The following is a 23,688-nucleotide window of genomic DNA, read 5'->3' as shown; positions in this document are numbered from 1 at the left end:
TCTAGGCCTCTGTTTCTCCATCCATCACATGGAAGTAATTCTCCTTTATCCCTACTTGACCGGGATGATGCAAAGATGAAGTAAATGAATATAAATCTACTTAAAATGAGCTACTGAAGTATATGGGAATACACAAGCAGAAAAGAAACCAAGATTGAATAAAGCCATAGAGTATAAGTGGGCTTTGTGTTTTATCCCCAGGGCCTAGAACTGTGCCTGGCATATAACAGGCACTCAGTATATATTTGTGAAATGAACAAAGAAACACATAAACATCTACTCCATCCTAGACACATGGTAAGTGCTTCATAGGCATTATCCCACTTAGCCCTCACAAACAGCTCTTTACCATGGAGGTATAAAATACTCCCATTTTGCAGATATGAAAGCTGAGGCTCAGACTGGTTAAGTAACTGCCAAGCATCATACAGCTAGTGTCTGACGGGATTTAAATTTAAATGTAAGTTCTTCTGATGACATTCTCCCAGCTCTTCCCACCTCTGTTATATGTTGCAGAAGAAAAGTTGCTGTGATGTGTGCTCATGTTACTGTGCATTAAATGAGACAGTACTTGTTGAAAGCTGCAGCACCTGGCATGCAGTTAGTGCTCTACGAATCTATTATAATACTCTACTCATTAATTTCTATATTTTATCACAGCATTGTAAGCACCTCAAAGGCAGGGGTTATTCTTCTCCACAAGCAGGACAGAGTAGTTGCCTAACATACCAATTAACTGTCTTCTCCACAAGCAGGACAGAGTAGTTGCCTAACATACCAATTAACTAAAGCATTATTTTTGAATATCATAACATGGAAGAAGGATTGCTTCCTTTAAGGCAGGGCTTTGTGCTTTGTGGACAAAGCTAATCTGACCGTGACTTTAATGGGAAGCCAGAGCAGGCCATGACTGTCCAGTGGCTTGGAACCCTGGTGGTCAATAAGGAAATGGGTAGAATCGGACACCAAGGAAAAGAACAGTAACAGTCAAATGGAACTCCGGCTCTACCCCTCCATTGACACCAGGAGACCATTCTAACAGCCTCTGGCCCCGCCCCCAGGGCTGCAATCTGATAGGCTCAGCAAAGCAGAGGTGGGTGGGGCCTTGGAGAGACTCTGGACCAATCATCTGGCTCCACACTTGCTGCCTGGGACTAGGTGGTACAGGAGGTGACTTGACCTTGAAAGAGAAGTCAGGGTTCCTGGAAAACTTCCCTCCCTCGCCCCACCCTAGACAATGCAGGAAAAGAGACTTAGTCTTTCAGTCTTTGGTTTTGCACTTTACTAGCACTGAGCCTCAATGTCTTCATCTACAAAATGGAATAGTAATTCCTTTTCCACAGGGTTGTAACAATTAAATAAAATATAACATGGAAAATTGCTTAACATAGGTACCTAATTCATTTCAAGTGCTCAAAAAAATCAGTTGCCTCTGGATACCAACGTGCCTGAGGGCAGGAACTATATCTGAATCACGGCTTGCCTGGGTGCCCTAGTACTTTTAATTGTTCATACAATGTTGAAGAATGAATGCCTGAATGGCTGGAATCCTCCATTCATGGTTCATCCCTTCTGGTTAGCTTTGCCTGTTTTTAGTCTCTCAAAAAATCTCTAGAAGATTTAACACCCTAATCTTTTCCCCCACTCCCAGGAGGGCCTGGGGACAACATGAAGGCCTGGGTACCTGGGGAGGAAAAAGGGCACTTTCATAACAAAGACAACTTCATGGTGTGACCAGCCCCTCCCTGGCTGCTTGCACCCTCATTTTGGACCTTCTTGCTCCAGGATGCTAGGACAGTGGCTTTGACCCACTGCGGGCTATATGAAGGATATTAAAGATACATCAGGCTGCCAGTGAAGATTTGAGAGGGGCTGAGTTGCCCTTAGGGGTAGAGTGCTGTGTTCCAGTTAGAATTAAGGAATGAACAATTTAGATGAGTGGTTAGAATTTGGGCATTAAGATTAGAGTTTGGAAGTCAACTGGAGTTAGGGTTTGGTTATTAGTTACCATTGAATTTCTGAATGAGAAATGGAGAGTTGCTAGTAGCCAGATATGGTGGGGGCCATCTCTTTGATCAAAAATTTAAAATGTTCTATTCCAAGGACCTGCCTTCTTCATTATGGGGAGCTAGAAATTTCTCTCTTCTGACTGGCTCCTCAACAGGCCTGAGTGTACTTGCAAACCGAGCAGGTTAAGCATCTACTACATCTCAGGTGTGACGTCTAGCATATATGGTCCCCAAAGTGTCCAGGACACAGCCCCCTACAATGAAGCTGAGGAGACCAGGATGTGAATGATCTGGTCCAGACCCACCCCTGCCATAGCCCAGTGACTTTGGAGGAAACGTAAATCTCCTAGCCTCAGTTTTTCCATCTGGCAAATGGATGTAAACTCAGAGGGCTGTTTGGAAAACCTCAAGTGATCATGGAGGAAAAACTTTGAAGTAAACATGCTCTCTGGCAGAGTAAGCTGTTCCAAAATGAACTATAAAGCAAAGTCTGGGTAACTTACCCTCAGGAAAGGCTGAAGATCCTCCTTCCCTCCATGAAATCCCAGGTTTGCCAGCTCTTGCCACACTCAACCAGTCTTTCCCAAGACCATTTCCGGCAGGGACTTATGCCTCTGAACAGGAACTGACAAAGAAGCAATTCACACCAAAAATTTTCAAGGCTCCAGTCCTCCCCAACACACACACAGGCATGCACACACGCACGCACACCAGCCAGTTCTGGGGCTGCAGTATGTATGACTAATCCTATGAGACACATGGATAAAGTGAAGACTCAACAAATATTTATCAAATGAATGAATGAATGAATGAACGAGGGTGTGGGTGAGTAAGTGGTTGCATGAATGAGCAGACACAACCTTAGAGAATGAGACGGCTTCCTAATCCAGGATGCTGAGTGCTCCCAAAGAACGTCATTTGGGACTTTCCTAGTGAGTGCTCCATGACGGAGCCATACCCTCTTCTTTTCCTCGAGCCCCATATGTCTTCTTTTCTCCCCAACTTCATTGTGGGGGACTATGTCCTAGACTCCTTTGGGACCAAATATGCTAGACTCAATATGTGGTATATAGTAGATGCCCAATAAATGTGTGATTAACTGAAGTGGAAGATAAATAAGACTTGGACCCTGTCTTCCAAAAGTTTACAATTTAGTGAGAGAGAAAACATAGGCATATAAGTACTATATGACAAAGCATCACAGGTAACTGGTACCAAAAAAGAGCCAAGGAGTATATGCTATAGTTCAGAGCTGAGAAAACTTACTATGGGTTGAAAAAGCGAGGGAAGGCTTCATGAAGGAAGGGAATGAGCTTTAAAGGCTAGACCCTGAAGGAAGAGAAAGATTCGGAGGCAAGGGAGAAGGTGCTGCTGATAGGGGCAAAGGGCTGTGCCCAGGAGGAAGGCCAGTTCAAGCTATGTTCAGAAAACCTGAGTAGATTTAGTGTAGCTGGACAGCAGATTCAAGCAGAAGAGTGCGGCATGTGCCACAGGTAGGTGGTGGCGACTGTAGGAGCTTTGAATTCGAGGAGAAGGGATTTGGATACGGAAGCTAGTGAGGGCGTTTGAGCAGTGGAAGGAAGTGCAAGGAATGCTGTGAGGCGTGGAAAGATGATCTGCTGGAGACAGACAGGTAAGGAGCAAGGTGAGCAGCAAACACTGCTGGGAGGTAATGTGCCGGCACAGGGCTGGCCAGAGCCAAGTCTTGGGCAGAGAGACCCTTTCCATTTCTTTCTCTCTCTCTCTTTCTTTCATTCATTCAGGTATTAATTGCCCCCTAGCAGGCCCCGCACAGGTAAACAGAGCAGATGCCTTCCTGCCTTTCCCCGGCTTGGGGCCATACGGGACAAAGGCGAGGGCTGGGTGTGGAGGTGCAATTGGCTCTGACCTCTCACCTGCAGCTTCTTTCCACGAAACCTCTAATCCCCACGGTCCGGGGTCCCAGGCCCACGTCCTCCTGATCATGCCCCACCCTGACCACCGCCCTCCCCCACCGGCCACACCTAGAAGGGAAGGAATTGCGGGAACGGGGTTTGGCCTGTGGACGCGGCGGCGCCTACGGGCTGAGGCCGCGGGCCAGGGCAGGGGCATGAGGGATGGCCTAGGAAACGAAAACGGCCACACAGCGCAGAGGCTGGGTGGGGCTGTGGGGCGGTGGGGCGCGCAGCCTGCCGGGCGGGAGGAGGGGCGGGGGACGAAGAGCGGGGCTCCCGACGCGCCGAGCGGCTCCTCTGCGCCCCCTGCCGAGCGGCGGCCTCCACTGCACGCGCCGCCGCCGCCGCCGCCCCTGCGCGCCAGGAGCTGGACCCGGCGGCGGGCACGCCCCGGGAACCCCGCCGCCGACTCCTGACCCCTCCCTACCGGTCCGCGGCCTCCGCGTTCCTCCCTGGAAGAAGGGAGGTGGGAGTTGGAGGCTTTTTTGTAGTGGAAATAGAGGTGCTCGCGGAAGTCCCCTGGCCGAAAGCCCTTTAGGAGCCGGCCTTACCAGCTGCTTGAAATTCCACCATTATAGATACCATTCTTTGGAGGGGTGTGGTGACGTCTTCAACTTTTATTGGATATTTTAACAGTGAGGACTTACCAGATATGCCTGGGAAGAGGCTTGGAAGGAGTAGGTAGGCAAAGTCGTTCATTCCTTCTCTCAGCCAAGCTTTTATTAGAGGTCATTTGCCAGGGCCATCATGAAGGTGACCCAGAGCCAACAGTCATACTGTTGGCAGTGCTGGGTTGTGAAAGGCTAGTTTCTCCTGTCATGTTTTGCCTTTTATTAATCACTGGATAATTGAGCCCCCCTACTCCAGGAAGTCTGCCTTGACTTTTTGGGTGTATGGTTACAGGCAAAGTCAGTATCTGTCAGTTTAGCAGGCCAAATTCTCTGTTTATTTCCCATGAGTTCTGTCTGGTCTCTCCAGGCTCATTCGGTGACCAGGGACAGAAAATCCTCGTCAGCTAGGGCACTTCTCTAAGGGACAAGAATCAGAATATAGAGTAAAAGGAGCCAAAGCTCCCATCTCCTGTCCAATCAAGGATAAGCCCATGCTCTCCTCAAGAGCCATTTGCATCTGGTCCCACATTCCATATGACCTTTGTGAGCACCCAGCCTGGACAGTCTGTTCTCCAAAGAGAGCCAGGAAGTCACATAAGATCATGAATGCTCTTAAATTTAAGTTAGATCGTCTCTCTTCTCAAATCCCTGCCATGGCTACCCGGCTCAGTTGGAGTAAAAACTGAAGCTTCTACCTTGGCATGACGGGTCAAAGTGCTCTGGCCCCTGCTGCTTACTAATTTATTGAAGCCCCTCTCCTACTGCTCTACCATCACTCACTCCTGTGACCATATCAGTCCCCTAACTGCTGTCCCTTGAATTCAACAGATACACTTCCACCTCAGACTCTGGCACTTGCTGTTCCCTCTACCTGGAATGCTGTTTCCCCAGGTGCCCATGTGACCCACTCCCTCCCCTCCTTCAGGTCTCTATTTAAATGCCACCTAATGGAGAGGGGCTTTCCCTGGCCTTCCTGTCTAAAATAACACCCTCCATCATCCTCTGAGCCCTTAGCCCCCTCGATTTTTCTTCTAGCACTTATCACAACCTGACATGTTACTTATTTCTGCTTATTTGTATGTTGTCTGCCTTCCCAACAAGAATGTAAGCTCCACGAGAACAGAGAACTTTATCCGTTTGTTCCTCGTCCAGCACCTAGAAAACAGCCTGGCACACAGTCAGTGCTCAATAAATTTGTGAAATGACTGAATGAATGTGCCAGGCACTAAGCCAAGTACGGGTACAGGCCATGAATAAGCCTGGGCTCTTGCCCTTGAAGAACAGATGGGCAGACAGGCAAATAATTACAAACCAGAGGGATGAGTGTTCTATCCAAGTACAGATGTATGTAAAGTACACTCGAAGGCTCAAGGAAGGAAATAATTCACTCTGCCTGGAAATCAGAGGAAAGCACAGGGATGACATCATCGGGTGGAGGAGAAAGGGAAAAGGCATTCCAAGCTGAGAGAAGAGCTAGAGCAAAGGCAGAGGTGTGAAAATATTTGACTAGTTGGGGGGGGTAGCAAGTAGGCTGGCCTGGCTGGAATGCAGGATACAAGGCAAGTGTGGCAGGGGATAAGTTTGGAAAGATAGATGGAGGATGTATTATTAAGGGCTTGTTAGAATGATGATGATTGACTCTAGATTTCAGATCCGTGCCAGGCCTGTGGGGACATTTCAGGGCAAAGAGCTTACTTCTAACCTCAGACAGGGCACCACAGGAACAGCCATGTCCTGCTGCTGGGAAAGACCTGGGAACACAGTGGGGGTCTCCCCAGGGCCTCAGGCTAGGGTCTGAGGACCCATGGGAGCAACCTGGCAGTACTGCTTGCCTTCCTGTTTCTGATCTAAACAGGACCCTCAGTAAGGACTGTGCCCAGCTCCATGGAGCCCAAGAGTCCTGGGCCACATCACCAAGAGTCCAAGTTTCAAAATGTCCTTATTTTCCAATCTGACTCAAAAGGGTGGGGAGTGGAAAAATTATAGACAGCAGCCATCAAGGGACCTTGGCTTAATATAACTGGTGACCTGGGAAACAAGAGAGGCAGAAAATAATTTCCATCTCAGACTGAGGAACAGAGAGGGCCTCTTAGATCTGACTCAAAATAAAGACTTTTCCATCAAGCAGAGGGAGAGCACTTGTGTGTTTGCAGGACAAGAAGATTCTTTTCTTTGGCTTCTTCCTTGGTTATGTTGTTCCTCCCCACCACCCATCCCCTTCTCCTGCCATCGCCACCCTCAATCCTTCTCTCCTGACTTTTCCTTTCTTTTTCTCTTTTCCCATGTCCTTCCACCCTGCCCACTTCCCTGCTCTCCTCTCCTCCCCTCCCTCTCTATTCCTTTAACTTAAGCACGAGACAGATATTTAAAACTGTTAAGGGATAATTATTTTAAATGGAAAACCATGACTCTTATGCAAATATAAAATGAACACGTGACTTCTACTTCATTTAACTAATTAATTAATGAGGGAACCAGTAAGGTGTTACAGTCAGTTCACAGAAAAATCCAAAACACAGACCCATTTATATAAGCAATCAGGATGGGGGAGGGAATTTGCTAATTGATGCGGAGCTGGCATCTTCGTTTGCATTCCTATGAACAGGATCTTGTGCCTCTGCTGCAGCCCTCCATAACATAACGTCTGTCTCTACAGGGACGCAACATCATCAATGACAATAAAAGGCACAGATCCCCATAGAATCAAACAACTCAGGAAGGGTCCTCTAGTTTAGACAACAGTCTAGACAACCCCTGACATTCTATTGAAAGGATGCCCAAGGACCTTTGCCCATTTCAAAGTCTTTCACAATTTTTATTGACAAGACCTCAGAAGAGTACAGGAAAGAGAGGTGGGAGCTTGTTAATTTCCACAAGACTCCAAACTGGTCTCTGTTTAAGGGTGGAAATTGATTCTGGCCCCAAGGCTCAGTCCCAGGGCAGAGGGGGGATGAGAAGAATGGTTGCCTGGCCCTGAGAAAAGCTGTGGGTGATGGGGCAGGTGACTGTTGGCCAACACTCCATAAACCTTCATTCCCTTCCTCCTGCCGTCAGCCTCAAGCCTTGGAGACACAGGGAAGGTCAGGGCAAGGGTGGGGCAAATCCACCCCACATGAGGCCAGACCAGTGGAAGTAGTACTGGGCATGAAGGTGGCCATGGGCCTCCTCTGAGTCAGTCCCACTAATGTCCCTGCCATTTGGCTCTTCCCCTAGATGACAGCTTTCAGGACCACCTCACCAGGCTTTTGGGTGCATCTCCTGGGGTCTGTAGCAGTCTCTACACTGCTCAGACCTTGCACAGATCCTGTTGCCTACTCCCAGGCCTCACCCAAGTTCCCCCTGACTGTCTCTTCCCAGATGCGGCCTTCCTGGACCTCTCTGTCATTAAGCAGAGGACAACCAGGGACATGTCCAAGATGCACCTTCTAATGAGATCATGTGAGCTTGGGAGCATGAAGCCGCCAGCGAAAGTTCCCTGGAGGCCACTGGGTGAGATGCTTGGCAGATGTTGGGGTGACGGCTGAGGAGGGAATGAGGGAGGGTGGCATTTGCAAAGAAGATGTGATCCCTGCTCTCAGAGAATTTCTAATCTAGCTTGGGAGGCCAAGTACCAAAGAAGCCCCAGCAGCTGGTGGCCGGGGGCAGTGTGTGTGGAGAGAGGGATGTTGGAGGCAGGGAGGGAGGCTAGGGAAGCTCTGACCACAGAACCAGCCCTAGAGCAGGACAAGGAGACCATCCATGACCAGCAAAGTTCCTACAGAATCCCTCATCCCCATGAAAGAAAGGCAGCTACATTGCTTACCTGTACCCGGAACCGGTGTCTTCACAGCCCTATACCTAGGGCCTCATCCCCATCCCCCATTTCTTCTTTCCCACCCTTCCAGAAGAGAGAACTGTTTGGCTTCAAGGTAGAAACACCAGGTGGGTAATCAAGTGATTAAAAGCGTTTCTAGGATGCAGAGGTAGGGCAGGTGATGAAACCTGTTCCACCAAACTCAGGGCCTTGAGGCAGGGCTTTGAACCAGGTAGAAGATACCCAGGTTTAGCTCTTCTGGCTACTCAGGTAGCTGTGTGATTCAGAGCCAATAATTTCTCAGCTCATCTGTCACCAAGGGAGTTGGACCCCCTAATTGATTGATAATTAAATATTTTTATTGTGGCAAAATATTCATACTTTTAAAATTTCCATTTTAACCATTATGAAGTGTACAGTTCAGTAGCATTAAGTATTTCTACATTGCTGTGCAACCATCACCACAATCCATCTCCAGAATTTTTTCATCGTCCCAAACTGAAATTCCATAACCATTTAAACAATAACTCCCTGTTACTCCCTTCCCCCGACTCCCTGATAACCACTTCTCTACTCTGTCACTACAAATTTGACTACTCTGGGTACTACATCTAAGTGAAATCATACAATATTTGTCCTTTTGTGTTTGGCTTATTTCACACAGCATAATGTTTTCAAGGTTCATCCATGTTGTAGCATGTGTCACCATTTCATTCCTTTATAAGGCTGAATACAATTCCATTGTATGTATATACCACATCTTCTTTATCCATTCATCCATAAGTGGACACTTGGGTTGCTTCCAACTTCTGGCTATTGTGAATAATGCTACTATGATCATGGGTGTACACATATCTCTTCCAGTTCCTGCTTTCGATTTATACACCCCAAAGTGGAATTGCTGGTTGATAATTCTATGTTTGATTTTTTTGAGGACCCACTGTAGTGTTTTCCATAGTGGCTGCTCCATTGCTACATTCCCAAGGTTCCAATTTTTCCATGTCTGCACCAAAACTTGTTTTCTGTTTTTTCGGATAATAGCCATCCTAAAGGGTGTGAAGTAGTATCTCACTGTAGTTTTGATTTGCATTTCCCTAATGATTAGTGATGTTAAACATCTTTTCATGTGCTTGTTGGCCATTTGTATATCTTCTTTGGAGAAATATCTATTCTGGTCCTTCGCCCATTTTTGCATTGGGTTGTTTTGGTTTTGGTTATTACGTTTTAGGAGTTCTTTCTATATTCTGGATATTAATACCTTATTAAATATATGATGTGCAAATATTTTCTCCCATTCTGTGGGTTGCTTTTTAGTACTCTGTTGATGGTTTCCTTTGGTCCATAAAAGTTTTTAATTTTGATGAAGTCCAAATTGTCTATTTTTTATTTTGTTGCCTATGTCTTTGCTGTCCTATTCAAGAAATCATTGCCAAATCCACTGCCTTAAAGCTTTTCACTTATGTTTTCTTCTAAGAGTTTTATAGTTCTAGCTCTTATGTTTACATTTAATCCATTTTGAGTTAATTTCATTTATGGTCTTAGATAAAGGCCCAACTTCATTCTTTTGCACGTGGAATCCAGTTTCCCCAGCACCATTTGCTCAATCCCTGATGTCTAAGATCCTGTATCAGTTAGGAATTTTGTTTAGCTTCAAGAAATAGAAACTGCAGTAGCTTAAACACAGACATTTTTATTATTTCACATAGAAGAGGTCCGTGGGTAGGCTGTGCTCAGCTACTAAGAAGGTTCCATGGGGATCTAGGCTTCTTCTATCTTTCTATTCCACCATGCATGACTCCCATTCTAGGTCTGCTATGGCTGCTGGAACTCCAGCCAATATCTGTGAATTCCAGGCAGCAGGAAGGAGGAAGAGGGAGGTATAAAAGAGTACCACTTCCTTTAAGGAGCCTAAGTCCTGAACAATTCCTTAAAATCTCATCAGCCAGGTCTTTTTTTTTTCCCAAAAAAGAGCAAAGTTTATTTCTCTGGTCACATTCCTTATAATGATGTACATTGCTACAAACTTCATTTCTTTGTTCTTTCTGTCTGTGTTCATTATAACAATGTGCCTATATTGCTTATTATGTGTCAGGCATTCATCTTGACATTTATAAATATTCTCACTTAATCGTCATAATAATTCTATAAGGGTAGGTACTATTATTTTTCTCACTGTGTCATTGGCCAGATCTTAATCACACAGCTGCAGAGGAGTCTGGGAAATACAGACTTTTCTCTGGGTACAGTGCCATCTCAAATAAAATCAGGACACTCTTACCAAGGAAAAAAGGGAGAAGGAATGCTGGCTTAAATATTTAGAAGCCTCTGCCTTGGGCACCTCATCCATCTGTAATTCTGTGGCAATTTGTCTCTCAGAGAAGAAAATGAGAAAATGGTTGCAAAGTGCTCAACAAAATGCTTTGCTTGGGCTATGTACTCAAAAAATGCTAGCTGGGGTTTCCCTAGTGGCGCAGTGGTTAAGAATCCACCTGCCAATGCAGGGGACACAGGTTCGATCTCTGGTCAGGGGAGATCCCATATGCTGCAGAGCAACTAAGTCCGTGCTCCACAACTACTGAACCTGTGCTCTAGAGCCCGCAAGCCACAACTACTGAGCCCGCGAGCCACAACTACTGAAGCCCGCACACCTAGAGCCCGTGCTCTGCAACAAGAGAAGCCACCTCAATGAGAAGCCCGCGCACCGCAACTAGAGAAAGCCCGCGCGCAGCAACAAAGACCCAATGCAGACAAAAAAAATAAATAAGTAAATTTTTTTTTAATGTTAACTATTATTTTCTTTTATTATTCTCTGATCTCAGGCCTTTCCAATATCTGTGCAGAACAGACAGTTCTCTGCTTTGGAGGTGAAAACTGCCCCCCAGGTATCTTCCACACCAATGCCTTGAATATACCATTAGTGCTCTAAGTCTGTTTCTCTATTTAAGCCTTATTTTCAATCGAAAGGGGGTGAAGTAGGAGGGGCACAGGTAGCCTAAGGAATGACACACTCAGCCACTCTCAGCCTCAGTCTGTCTGATGCTTTTTTGCCAGGCTGCTGGCTGGGATCTGGGCTCCAGGGGAATTTGAGTCAGGAGGGGAGGGTCATACACAGCCCAGAGGATACCGGATGAGTGTGACACTGTGGAGAGGATGAAAAGTGTAGGAAAGGGGCTGGATGGCTGCCTTTATGTATGTGCAGAGGTTAGGGCATTTAAAGGTGGTGGAGGACGTGCTTTGCCCCTCTCTGCTCCTCCTGGGCTTATGTGGACACACTGTCAGGCACAGCCCAGTTAATCCCAGTGAAACAGGGCAGGATGGGAAGGCCTGGAATCTGAACCAAAACCACCCTTCAGGTGTGTGGAGGAGCTGCAGCACCCAGACAGAGTGCCAGAAGATGTAGCCAAGCCCAGACAGGGGTCGGCAGTATGGTTACAGAGACCTGAGTTCATTCAGGCCGTCTCCAGAGTGATTGGTCAGAGAGAGGAGGCCGCAGACAGCACCATGCTGGACTGCAAAAGTCCTTCCTGGGAAGGCTGTTCGGACCCCTATCCTGGGGGCAAGGTGTCAGCAGATACACACTGCCAGGGAGAGGAGTGGAGCCGGACCTGGCCACGTCAGAAACTGGGCCACACGGGGCCCATTTAGTAGCAGAAGAGGGGACCAAAGTCAACCCCAGGAGCTGTGATATTCAGAACATTGAATCACAGTATGGCCAGACTCCCACCAGTCAGGGCAGACACAGGCCTCGGAACTGGGGCAGGGTCCTGGAAGCCTCCTACTGGGCCAAGGGCCAACCCTTTATCTTGTGGATCATGGTAAGGTCCTGGGGGCTGTGGCACAGGGGCTGCGGGGCTGGGTTGGCAGAGGGCACTCAGGGGATTGTGGCTGCAGTTCATTACTCATTGATATTAACATATCTCAGTAGTTTAATAACCACTGGTACAACTGAAACCATTTATTAATCAGCCTTGACCCCAAGGAGACACTAAGTCTTGACTTTCCTACAGTCTAGGGTCAGCGGGATGGACTTGTTCAGAGCTGAAAGGACAGTGGGCTCCTTACACACACTCAGGCACGCACTCACCCCATTTAATGGGACCCCTCAGTGTAGGGGTCCTGGGTGGACCTTTGGATTTCTGTCTTGGCTGAATCAGCGTTCTGACTGGGGCCCAGGGACGGGTGTGAATGTACCTGGGGCTGGTATTTGCTGGAGATACGTGAGCCAGAGGCAAGCAAAGGTCAGATTCTGAGGTAAGGTCAGCCTGCAGGGTCAGCTTCCAGGGAGAAGAAAGAGAGCACGAACAGGAACTGGGACAGAGCCAACAGCAGGGGACAGGCACCAAGGCCCAGGGACCTCCTGGTGGTGTGCAGGGGGCAACGCCTATGGCCATGTCTGGGGTGACGGAGCTGTTTAGGCTTGACCTCTTGTTGGTGCTGCCAGACCCCAGGGGAGAGCTAGGAAGAGGCCACAAGAGTCCATGCTAGCCAAGTCAAAGGCAACCCGTTCTGCTCAATGGTGAGCAAACACGGCACTCCCCAGTTAGAAACATAAATAACTGCTAAACAGGGTCAATGGCAGCAGATTCTTGATGGATGAATGGGTGACAATCAGGATAACTTCAGGAAGACTTAGATTCAAGGGGACATGGTGGAAAGAGAATCTACATGGGACACAGGGGCTCCAGTTTCCTCTCTAAGCTCTGCCATTAACAGGCTGTGTGACTTCAGGTGAGTCACTGCCCAGCTCTGGGCCACATTTCCTCTACCCACAAAATGAGGGCTTTGGCTTTGACCTCGCAAGGATCTCAGGGGGAGAGATCATGATAAGAGGAAGAGCCAACCCTGAGTGAGTTGAGGACCAGCCAGCGACTGACTAGAGTATATCACAGTGGGTTTAGCTTCGACGTCTGGGAAGACTCCTGAAATTCCCAATACAGAAAATGCAGGGCTTCCCTGGTGGCGCAGTGGTTGAGAGCCTGCCTGCCGATGCAGGGGATACGGGTTCGTGCCCTGGTCCGGGATGATCCCACGTGCCGCGGAGCAGCTGGGCCCGTGAGCCGTAGCCGCTGAGCCTGCGCGTCCGGAGCCTGTGCTCCGCAACGGGAGAGGCCACAACAGTGAGAGGCCCGCGTACCGCAAAAAAAAAAAAAAAAAGAAAATGCAGTGGGGCAAATGTTGTTCAAAACTTGGCCTGCTTCCAGTGATGCTCAGATCTCAGACACACATCAAGTCCAGAAGCAAGAGGCAGAATTATCTTGAAACTAAAGAAGCTTCAGGCTCCTCCACTTGCAAGGGCCCCTTTCAAAATCTTGGAGAGGCCCAGGCCACATGTTCACATTTTTTTCCTTACGGAGCATATCCCCAGATTGTATAAGGTTTAAGCCCCACAAAACCTGGCCCTAGCCCTGTCAGTTGCCCTGGGATTTGGAGCCATTATTATGGAAGGTGGAGCACGCTGACAAGCACCCATCCTAATCAGATGGGCAAGGCTCAGCGGCAGACAGCAGACAGCCACACCTGTGGTGGCTTGACATGACTTATTCACCTGTGTCTGACAAAAAAAAGAAAAATACCATACACACCTATCCCACTTTCACCTTCATTATCCCATTCAATCTTCCCTACAAGCCTGACCAGTCTTATCACCTCTGATTTAGATGATGAAACTGAGGCTCAGAGAAGCTAAGTTTGCAAGGCTGGCTGGAGACAGAATCAGGATGCAAACCCAGGACTCTTTTAGGATCAGTCCAGGGCTCTTCAGTTTTCCAATTCAGGACCAGACACAGTCATCCTAAAGCATAGCATAAAGACATTCACCCCAAATCTGCCTGGAGAAGTTGCCAGTGGCACAAACATCTCCACCTTGGTTCTGGGGACAAAGGAGGCACACGTGGGGGGATAAAGCACATAACATGACTTAGAATCATAGGACCATAACAGTTCAAGAACTTTGAGAAGGAGAGGGTTTTTTGATTTTCCCCTTATTTTCTTCCTGAACTTTGCATTCCTACTCAAAACACAAGTCATTTGGATCAGCTATATTTATACTAAATATAAACACAAATGTTCAACCATGATATAGTTCAGTTGGCAGTAATTTCTCTACAATATCAAGCATGTAAACAACAACTAGAGTTTTAGGGGCCCAACATAAACACACACACACACAAGCACACACATGCCTCCCTGTGACAACTCCAATCTCCCAAAGCCACACACCACATCAATAAAAGACAAAAACCACATGATCATCTCAATAGATGTAGAAAAAGCATTTGATAAAATTCAACATCCATCATGATAAAAACCCTTACAAAAGTGGATATAGAGGGAACATATCTCAACATAACAAAAGCTATTTATGACAAACCCACAGCCAATATAATACTCAATAGTGAAAATCTGAAAGCCTTCCCACTAAAGTCTGGAACAAGATAAGGATGCCCACTCTCACCACTTATATTCAACATATTGGAAGACATAGCCACAGCAATCAGACAAGAAAAAGAAATAAAAGATATTCAAATTGGTACAGAAGAGGTAAAATTGTCATTATATGCAGATGACATGATACTATATATAGAAAACCCTAAAGACTCCACACCAAAACTACTAGAACTGATAGATGAATTCAGCAAGGGAGCAGGACAAGATTAACACACAGAACTCAGTTGCATTTCTTTACACTAACAATGAAATATCAGAAAGGGAATGTAAACAAACAATTCCTTTTAAAATCACATTTTAAAAAAGGAAAATACTTATGAATAAACCTCACCAAGAAGGTGAAAGACTTTTATCCTGAGAACTACAAAACGTTAGTAAAGGAAACTGAAGATGATTCAAAGAAATGGAAAGATATCTCCTCCTCAAACCACAACTTTGTGGGAGAGGGAGGTCCAGCCTCCACCCCACATGTGAGCCAGATCTTTAGACTTGGTTTGGTCTAGTGCAACATCCCCACCCAGGAAACCTCACGACCAAACCCACCAACCAAAACAGCTGGCAAGGAAAACAGCTGCAGAGTGAGCTGCCCAGATCCCTCCAGTTGCTTTATTCTAATGAGGCCACCTGGGACCCCAGCCTAAATAGGGCCCAATCTCAGGGGCACTTGAGAAACTATGTATGTGACACCTCTAGGGCAGGATTCCAAACCTAGGGAGCTTGCTGAGGAGCAGTTTGGAGGAACCGTGCTGACCTTTTTGACCTCACCTCAGAAGGTGGTGTCTACATTCTCAACCCAGAGCACCCCAGCAGACTGGGACTCATTGGAAGGCAGCTTTGAATGTTCCTACAACTTTCTAGCTTTAAAAAGGGAACCCCTCTCCATTCTCCTGTAATTTGGCAAAATGGGATCTCTTCCAGCCCCTTTATATATTCCAGTCTAGTTCTTTCCTTTTTTCTGATGGGTGAGTCTAAACCCTTCCTATGCTATCCTCAGTGGATTTTCCTCCCTCTGTCTAATCCCTGCTCATTCCTCTGGCTCTTCTGCCAACAGGTGCAATCTGCTCTTTTGAAGTGTCACAGCCAGGATTTAGGGTTTGTGTTGAGAGACATAGAGGGAAATTCCCAGCTAATTCCATTGAAATGGCCTTTATCTTATGGCTTATGTAGCAGTCAGCCTCCAAGGTGGCCATACAATGGTTCCGCCCCTGATATTCACACCCTTGTATAGTCCCTTCCCACTATGGGCTGACCTGTGTGATCAACATGTGGACATGATGGAATGTAACTTCAGAAGCTAGGTCATAAAAGACGTTGCAGCCTTCACCTAGAATAACTGCTAGAATAATTTGGCAGAGTTCCAAAGAGTTCTCTGTCCTCTGTCCTCTGGGATGGCTTGTTCTGGCAGAAGCCAGCTGCTGTGTTGTGAGGACACTCAAGCTGCCCTATGGAGAAGTCCATGCGGTAATGAATTGAGGCTTTCTGCTAACAGCCAGCATGAACTTGCCACCCATGCGAGAGAGCCAACGTGGAAATGGATCCTCCAGCCCCCATCATGGCTTCAGATGACTGCAGCCCTGACTGACATCTTGATCCTGCAGCCTTATGAGAGACCCAGAGCCAGAACTACCCAGCTACGCTACTCCCAAATTCCTGGCCAACAGAAAATGTGAGATAATAAGTGTTTGCTGTTTTATTATTATTAGTGTTTACTGTGTTAAATCAGTAAGTTTGGGGGTAATCTGTTACACAACATTAGATAACTAATACAGTTAATAATATTATACACCAAAGCAAAAGGGGACAGAGTACAGAGGACTGTTTGGAACTCTGTCAAATTATGCTCATTCTGATGGGATGCCCAGGCCTCCGTGGTCCCAGTGATGGGCACGTGACCCCTGCTTGGCACATCGTACTCTGTCTCCTTGGCTCCTTTCTAACTGAAGCTTCTGGAAGTCTGAGTTGAACTTCTTCTTTCTCTTGCAAATGAAAGAGTCCTGAGATAAGAGGATCTCACATAGAGAAAAGTGGCACAAAGTAGAAAGATGAGGAGAATGTTCAAGGGCTCTGTACTTCAGCTCAATCAAAGAGTATACAAGGAAGAAGTTCCTAGTAAGTGGAATGTGCATTTCCTTAACTATTTTTGGTATGAATTCCTATGCCCTACTCTTTTGAAGGGAGAGGGTGACACTATTTGCTTCCACCTATGTAATTAAATGGATCAAACTCAGTATTGGATTTTATAGAGCTGCATTTTTTTCTCCTACAATTAAGGAGAAGAGGAAAACGTTTGTCTCCATGTTCTGCGTATGGAAGTAGATAGCTAAGGGGGGCGGGGGCGCAAGAGTTGGAGTAAGTATGGTCCCTCTCTTTCAATAACTTACATCTAAATAGACAATCACCTCTACTGGGAAGAAATGCTACAATTGCTAGGGCACAAGGCACATGCTGTCACAGCTTCTGAAGTCATCTGGCCAGACCTTCCAATCTGAGTCTGAAATAAACTCTGGCTGTAAACTTCTAGGGGAGGAACGCTGTAAAGCCCACATTTGCTAGCAACTTCTTAAATCAGTTGCCATTGCCATGTTATTGAATGTTGAAAACCATGGTAGCATTTGAACATTTAGAAAACTGCAGCAGGAAACTCATGGTGCTATTGAATGGTTTTGATTTTTTTTTTTTACAGTATTTCTTTTTCCTTTTTGAAAAAATTGAGATAATTTACATACTATAAAACTCATCATTTAAAGTATACAATTCAGTGGGTTTTAGTACAAGGTTGTGTAACCATCACCACTATCTAATTCCAGAACATTTTCATCACCCCCCAAAAAGCCCAGTAGCTCAAACTATTAGGTATAAAATAAGCTAGGATATATTGTACAACACAGGGAATATAGCCAATATTTTATAATAACTATAAATGAAATATAACCTTTAAAAATTGTGTATCACTATATTGTACACCTGTAACTTATATAATATTGTAATCAACTATACTTCAATTAAAAAAGAAGACAAATGTAGTTATCTTACCTTTAACATCCCGTTTGTCCTAAATATTGGACTAAACCCAAAGAAGAGGTAGAAAACATCAAACGGCATTACTGATGCGATATCCAACTGTTGGAAGAACGCATTCACAATTATGTTGTGTTTCCATGCTTTTTTGGATGTGAATTAATTTATACCAATGTATGTAAAAGCTGACCAGTCACCATAAATTATTTGTTGTTTAATACAAAATTACGTTCAGTTAAATATGCACAGCGTCACTGAAAGTTGTAGTAGCACCATGAAAACAAGTACACTATTTCGTAGCCTACTTCCAATGAATTTCATTTCCAACCTCATGCATCTGAGCTCTCCTTAGGCACTGCATTTTCTGGGATTTTTGTTGAGCTGTCACATATATTTCAGAGATGGCATGGTTGCTAATGTTAAAATACATTTTAATAGTGTTTTAAACTTGGGGCTCTTGGACTGAAAATCATATCCATTTTTTATTTTATTTGAAACCATTGGACATTCATGGAAGTGATATATTTTTATGTTTCAGCCAATTCTCCAGTGTTCAGGGCTGATTATATTGGGGGGGGGGGTTTGCGGTACGCGGGCCTCTCACTGTCGTGGCCTCTTTCGTTGCGGAGCACAGGCTCCGGACCCACAGGCTCAGCAGCCGTGGCTCACGGGCCCAGCCACTCCGCGGCATGTGGGATTTTCCCGGACCGGGACATGAACCCGCGTCCCCTGCATTGGCAGGCAGACTCTCAACCACTGCGCCACCAGGGAAGCCCTGGGCTGATTATATTGTTGGAGGTTCATCCAAGACTCCTCAGTTCTTTCTACTGCTGTCTACTTTGGACCATATTGCTAACGATAAACTGCTGTGAACGTGTCTGTCAGAGACTGTGCGGGCTAAGAGAGAGAAGAGGAAAGAAATCAGTCCCATTTACAATTAATCAGCAGCTCCAATGGGCGAAGGTGTTAAAAGTACTATTATAGCTAAAGATACATATTTTTAATTTGTCATGTATTTAAATTATTCTGGCCTTCTATTACCCTGGTAATTGTGGAATGACAACGACATACTTGCATACTTTCCCAGCTGCAATGATAACAATTAAAAATTCTTTTATGTAAAGAAAACAAAACCCCAAACCCGTACCTGCTAGAAGTCACTTCCATCCCTCCCTCCCTTCCTCCCCTCAGCCCCTGGCAACTGTTAATCTACCTTCTGTCTCTAAAGATTTTTCTATTCTGGACATTTCACATAAAAGGAATCATAGTATATGTGGTTTTTTCTGACTGGCTCCTTTCATATAACATGTTTTCAAGGTCCATCCATGTTGTAGGAGGGATTAGTACTTTGTTTCTTTTTGTTGCTGAGCAAGACTTCCATTACATGGATATACTACATTGTGTTATCTATTCATCAGCTGATGGACACTTGGGTTGTTTGCAGTGAACAGTTTTGAGGGAAGCCTGATTCACTACGTTGAGATGAAAATGATTATAAATGCTATTTCCTGTCCCCTCTCTCCTTGCCATAGAACTCCCCCAGGAAGTGGTATACTCTGTGGCTGCAGTGCAGTGTTCAACACATATATTGTGTTCTGTAAGCATGAAATCAGCTACATAGCTCTGCATTGATCACAGGAAGTCCCACGTCATGAAATTCCCCCGCTGGGCATTTTTCTTGATGTTCAGCCAGTGTAGCTATTATTGCAAGCCTACCCCAGTGAGCTTGTGAGAATTCCCTCCCAGCCCTGGGTCCTGCAGAGAAAGCCCTTGGCAACCTCCCGTTTCCAAGCTTATTGATAGCAGATGTTTCGAACCCAGTATTGAAAGCAAATATTTTGAAAGCAAATGATGCCCTGCCCCAGCCTAGAGATGAAGTAGATGACCATCCTTGATTGGCTACATGTGGAGAGGAAGCAGAGTTGTGCGTGAGAAGGAGAGCAAAGATGATGACCAGGAAGGAGTTCTTTTAAGAAGCCACGTTATTCATTCAGTCTGTAAGTATTCAGCCCTTCTGTGGTCCTGTCCCTGCACGAGGCACTGTTGGGGAGAACACTTCCTTTGAAAGACTTTATGGCCTGGATAGGGAGGCTATGAAATATTGCACTAAAAGATGACCAAAAAGCCCCGGCTTCTATCATATAGACAGGAAAACTACTTTGCACACACACAGAAAAGAAGTGAATGTTATGCCAGCAAACCAAAAGTCTGAACCCTTGAAAGGGAAGATAACTGCTAATAAGAGAAGTATAAAGAAACTACACCTCTGCTTCATTTACTAGGTGATTATTAAGAAGCTAGACAAAGCTGACTATGTCATTTATTAAGCTATTACCTCTCAGCTCCCAACCCAGCCTTTATACTCCATCTGTGATGCTGGCTGGGCTGTATACAAGCACTTTCCTTCTTCGCTAGCTGCTCCTGATGGCCTCTACTAGTAGCAGGTAATTGCAGGCACCTGCAAGGCTGGAGCAGGGACATGGGATTTGCTCCTTCCTGTTTGCTACCTGTTCCTGACAGCGTCACCCCAGCAATGCAGCTTCACCTGGCAGTGGCGGTTTCTTCCAGGGAGCAGCAAAGTCACCTTCATTGCACTCCCCTCAGAGGCACTGGCAGGGTTCGGACTGCAGCCCCTCCTCAGAGGCTAAGTTCCATCTCCATAGAACCCCTCATCCATGCTCTACGTTTTAGTAATCCCAAGCTCTTTGCTCTGTCCCCTCAGTCCAGGGGTGGCAGGAGCACCCCACAGTTCTTACATCTGTGATTAGTTGGTATTTTCTTTTTGCCTTGTCAGTTACCTTTTTATAACTAGTCAACCATGATTTATTCTGAACTCTGTTGAAATAAATGGGATGGTTTCCGCCTCCCGATGACCTCTGAACCCTGACTGACAGAGTGGAACCAGAGAAGCTGAGACAGATGCTTTTGACCAGGGATGATAATTTGTCTAATCCATATAACCAGTATCAAAAAATTAGAGGGTTTCCCTGGTGGCGCAGCGGCCTTCCCTGGTGGCGCAGTGGTTGAGAGTCCGCCTGCCGATGCAGGGGACACGGGTTCGTGCCCCGGTCTCGGAAGATCCCACATGCCGCTGAGCGGCTGGGCCCATGAGCCGTGGCCGCTGAGCCTGCGCGTCCGGAGCCTGTGCTTCGCAACGGGAGAGGCCACAACAGTAAGAGGCCCGCGTACCGCAAAAAAAAAAAAAAAAAAAAAAAAAAAATAGAAAGTCCAAATTAATTCGGCTTTCCAAAGAAAACAAAAAAATAACCCCAAATCTTACCTAAAATGAGATGTACATTTACATTACACTCCACATTGTGATAAAATCAGGATGAAGCATACAGCTGTTTTTAAACCAGAATTATCATATCAGTCTTATCTGTTCAAGGATTCACCTCTATTAAGAGTATTGGTGAATGTGGATCCAGATATAATTCTGCATTCATGTATCAAATATTTAAAATACTTCATAGAAGTTTTCCTTAGTACTTTTTAAATGACTGTGTATTGACTATATTTTCTAATTTTCTGTATTAATATTCAAAATGCTTTGGCACTTGAGGCCTTGATCCTAGACAGACTGCCCCTCCCAGGACTCGCTAATTCCTAGAGAGTAAACACCCCCTCCTGCATTCGCACCTTTGATATACAAATCAACCAGTACAGAGCCCGCACCCCCAACCATCTCTTTTATTCAATTGTCACACACCTAGTCAATATTCCCCTGGCTCTAAGTCACCTCAGGGTTAGATACCAGACAACTAGGGACCACCTCTACAGCCCAGAGCCCACCAAAGTTGTTTATCTAATACTAAGTTTACTCAACATACCTACCCTGTTTCGCCCATTCCTTCCCATGAAAACCCCAGTGAAGGCTCTGGGTCATGCTTCCTTCCTTCTGTCTCCTAATGGAGCCTGGGGCTTCCCCACATGGCCCTGCATGTCATGCCCTGCCTCTAGCTTCTGTGAGTATAAACTTCTACCCATGACAATCATTGCCATGTTTGCCCGTCTTACCATATTTGATTGAAACAAATCCTCAGTGCATTTTTAGAACAGACTGCTAATTGTTAGCTTGATACCTATTTGCATTTCTTTTCCTTCTCTTAAGATCCCTATAATGAGTACAAATGACAGATTCCTATCATCTGCTATTCCAGCTACCCCTAATGAAGCCAACTACAGATATACAGGGCTACAATTACAAACAGATGGTCATAAATGGTCAATTCCTTTTCCTCTGTGGGGAGGGGCAAAGGTTTTTCTCATTTACAGATGCACAAACAAGAACCACAAGTGTCAGTACTACAACTTCAGCCATGGGTCAAACACAAATACCGACACTGACATATGCATTCAGGAAAAAACAAACAAAAATAAACTGCAGGTAAATAATCCTGAAAGTGCAGAGCTGGACAAAAAGAAAGCCGTAGGGTACTACCTTCTCCCCATCTACTCTGGGGATCTATCATGGTTCCATCCCACAAAATTCCTTAAACAAAGAAATGTTGACAGAAGCCTGCAAGCCCAGGTCTCTACTTCACCTTTGGAAGCTTCCACAGACTTTCCAGCACAAGCCATGGTACCACAGACCCTTACCCAGGCTTCTGTTAGGGAACCATTGACTGAAACCGCCTGCCTTGGCCAGGCACCATGATAAGCACTTGCCTGCTATGTCTCACACAGGAGGTCCTGATAAAGACCACGATGCTGCCACAGAAAACTAACCAGGAGAATTCCGGAGGGGCCGAAAGGAGGGAGGACACGCCAGCCCATAGTATGTCTTATAAAACTAACCTGGAAGCATTTGGGAGAGGCCAAAAGGAGGAGGGAGAAGACCATATGTCCTGCCAACCTCCCAGAAACCCTCAGGAATCCATCTTGGCTGAGAGATGCACGTGCCACCAGGAAGAACCCTGAGTCAGATGGCCAGAGACAACACAGAAACTTACCCCATTACCATAAAATCTGAGACTGTGAGCCACGTGGCAGAGCAGTTCTCCTGGGTTCCCTTACCCTGCTGCTCTCTGCCCGGTACCCCTTCCCAGTAAAGTCTTTTGCTTTGTCAGTACGTGTGTCTCCTTGGACAATTCATTTCTGAGTGTTAGACAAGAGCCCATTTTTGGGCCCTGGAAGGGGTCCCCCTTCCTGCAACACTTCCAGCCTCTAAGCTGGAAGATAGGCATTCAACCTCCAACCTCTTCTACCAGGCCTTTTCTCTGGTCAGCACTTTTGGGGCCCAGACCTTTCAAATTCTCCTCTGAAAGCCAATAACTAGGTCCTACAAGTTTCCAATGGGCAGATACACATGACTTTGAAAACCACATTTTCTGTTTCTAATTTTTGAAAGACAGACATCTTAACCACAACAGACAGATAGGTATGATCATCAGACTTGGATGCATAAGAGCTATGAAAATGAGTCAAATATGCCATATCCTGGCAAAAATTCGCGGTTGGTTAAAGCAACTCTGACACAGGAATGCTGGGGAGGAACAAAGGATCTCAAAATTATATTTTCTGTGGGTTCTTCATCTAGGGGCTGCTCTCTACTTTAGGGAGTTCTTGGGAAGCAATAGGACCTCCCCAAACTGTGAAATTGTTAAAATAACAATAACAATCCATTGTTCATCAAATGCAGTTATATTTCTTCAGAGAATCTGCTGACCCTCAGCTGGGCCTATTAGGGCATATTCTCATATGATATTAAAGGTCACACAAATATCTCTCTACTTTATTTCCAAGTTTTTGTATTATTTTTTCCTGAACAAAACTTCCTTTCTGGAGAGTAGAAGCAGCAACCACAAGGAAAAGCAAGTTCAAGTGCTGAATTTTCTGGTTCCTCAGAAATGAGAAAATAGTAGCAGAAACATTAA

At 45.7% G+C, this 23,688-nt stretch overlaps 1 long non-coding RNA gene across 1 annotated transcript; it reads left to right on the top strand.

The window, feature by feature from the left end:
- The first annotated feature begins 3,519 nt into the window (after window positions 1–3,519).
- Window positions 3,520–22,883, top strand: LOC131765001 (uncharacterized). The gene is made up of 3 exons (XR_010835544.1): window positions 3,520–3,642; window positions 7,912–8,043; window positions 22,499–22,883. It is a non-coding gene; the product is annotated as an uncharacterized lncRNA (long non-coding RNA).
- The last annotated feature ends 805 nt before the right edge of the window (window positions 22,884–23,688 follow it).

This window comes from Kogia breviceps, chromosome 11, assembly GCF_026419965.1.
Source record: "Kogia breviceps isolate mKogBre1 chromosome 11, mKogBre1 haplotype 1, whole genome shotgun sequence".
Lineage (NCBI taxonomy): Eukaryota > Metazoa > Chordata > Mammalia > Artiodactyla > Physeteridae > Kogia > Kogia breviceps.
The sequence above is the reverse complement of the archived record's forward strand: the minus strand, read 5'-3'. Positions and strand labels throughout refer to the sequence as shown.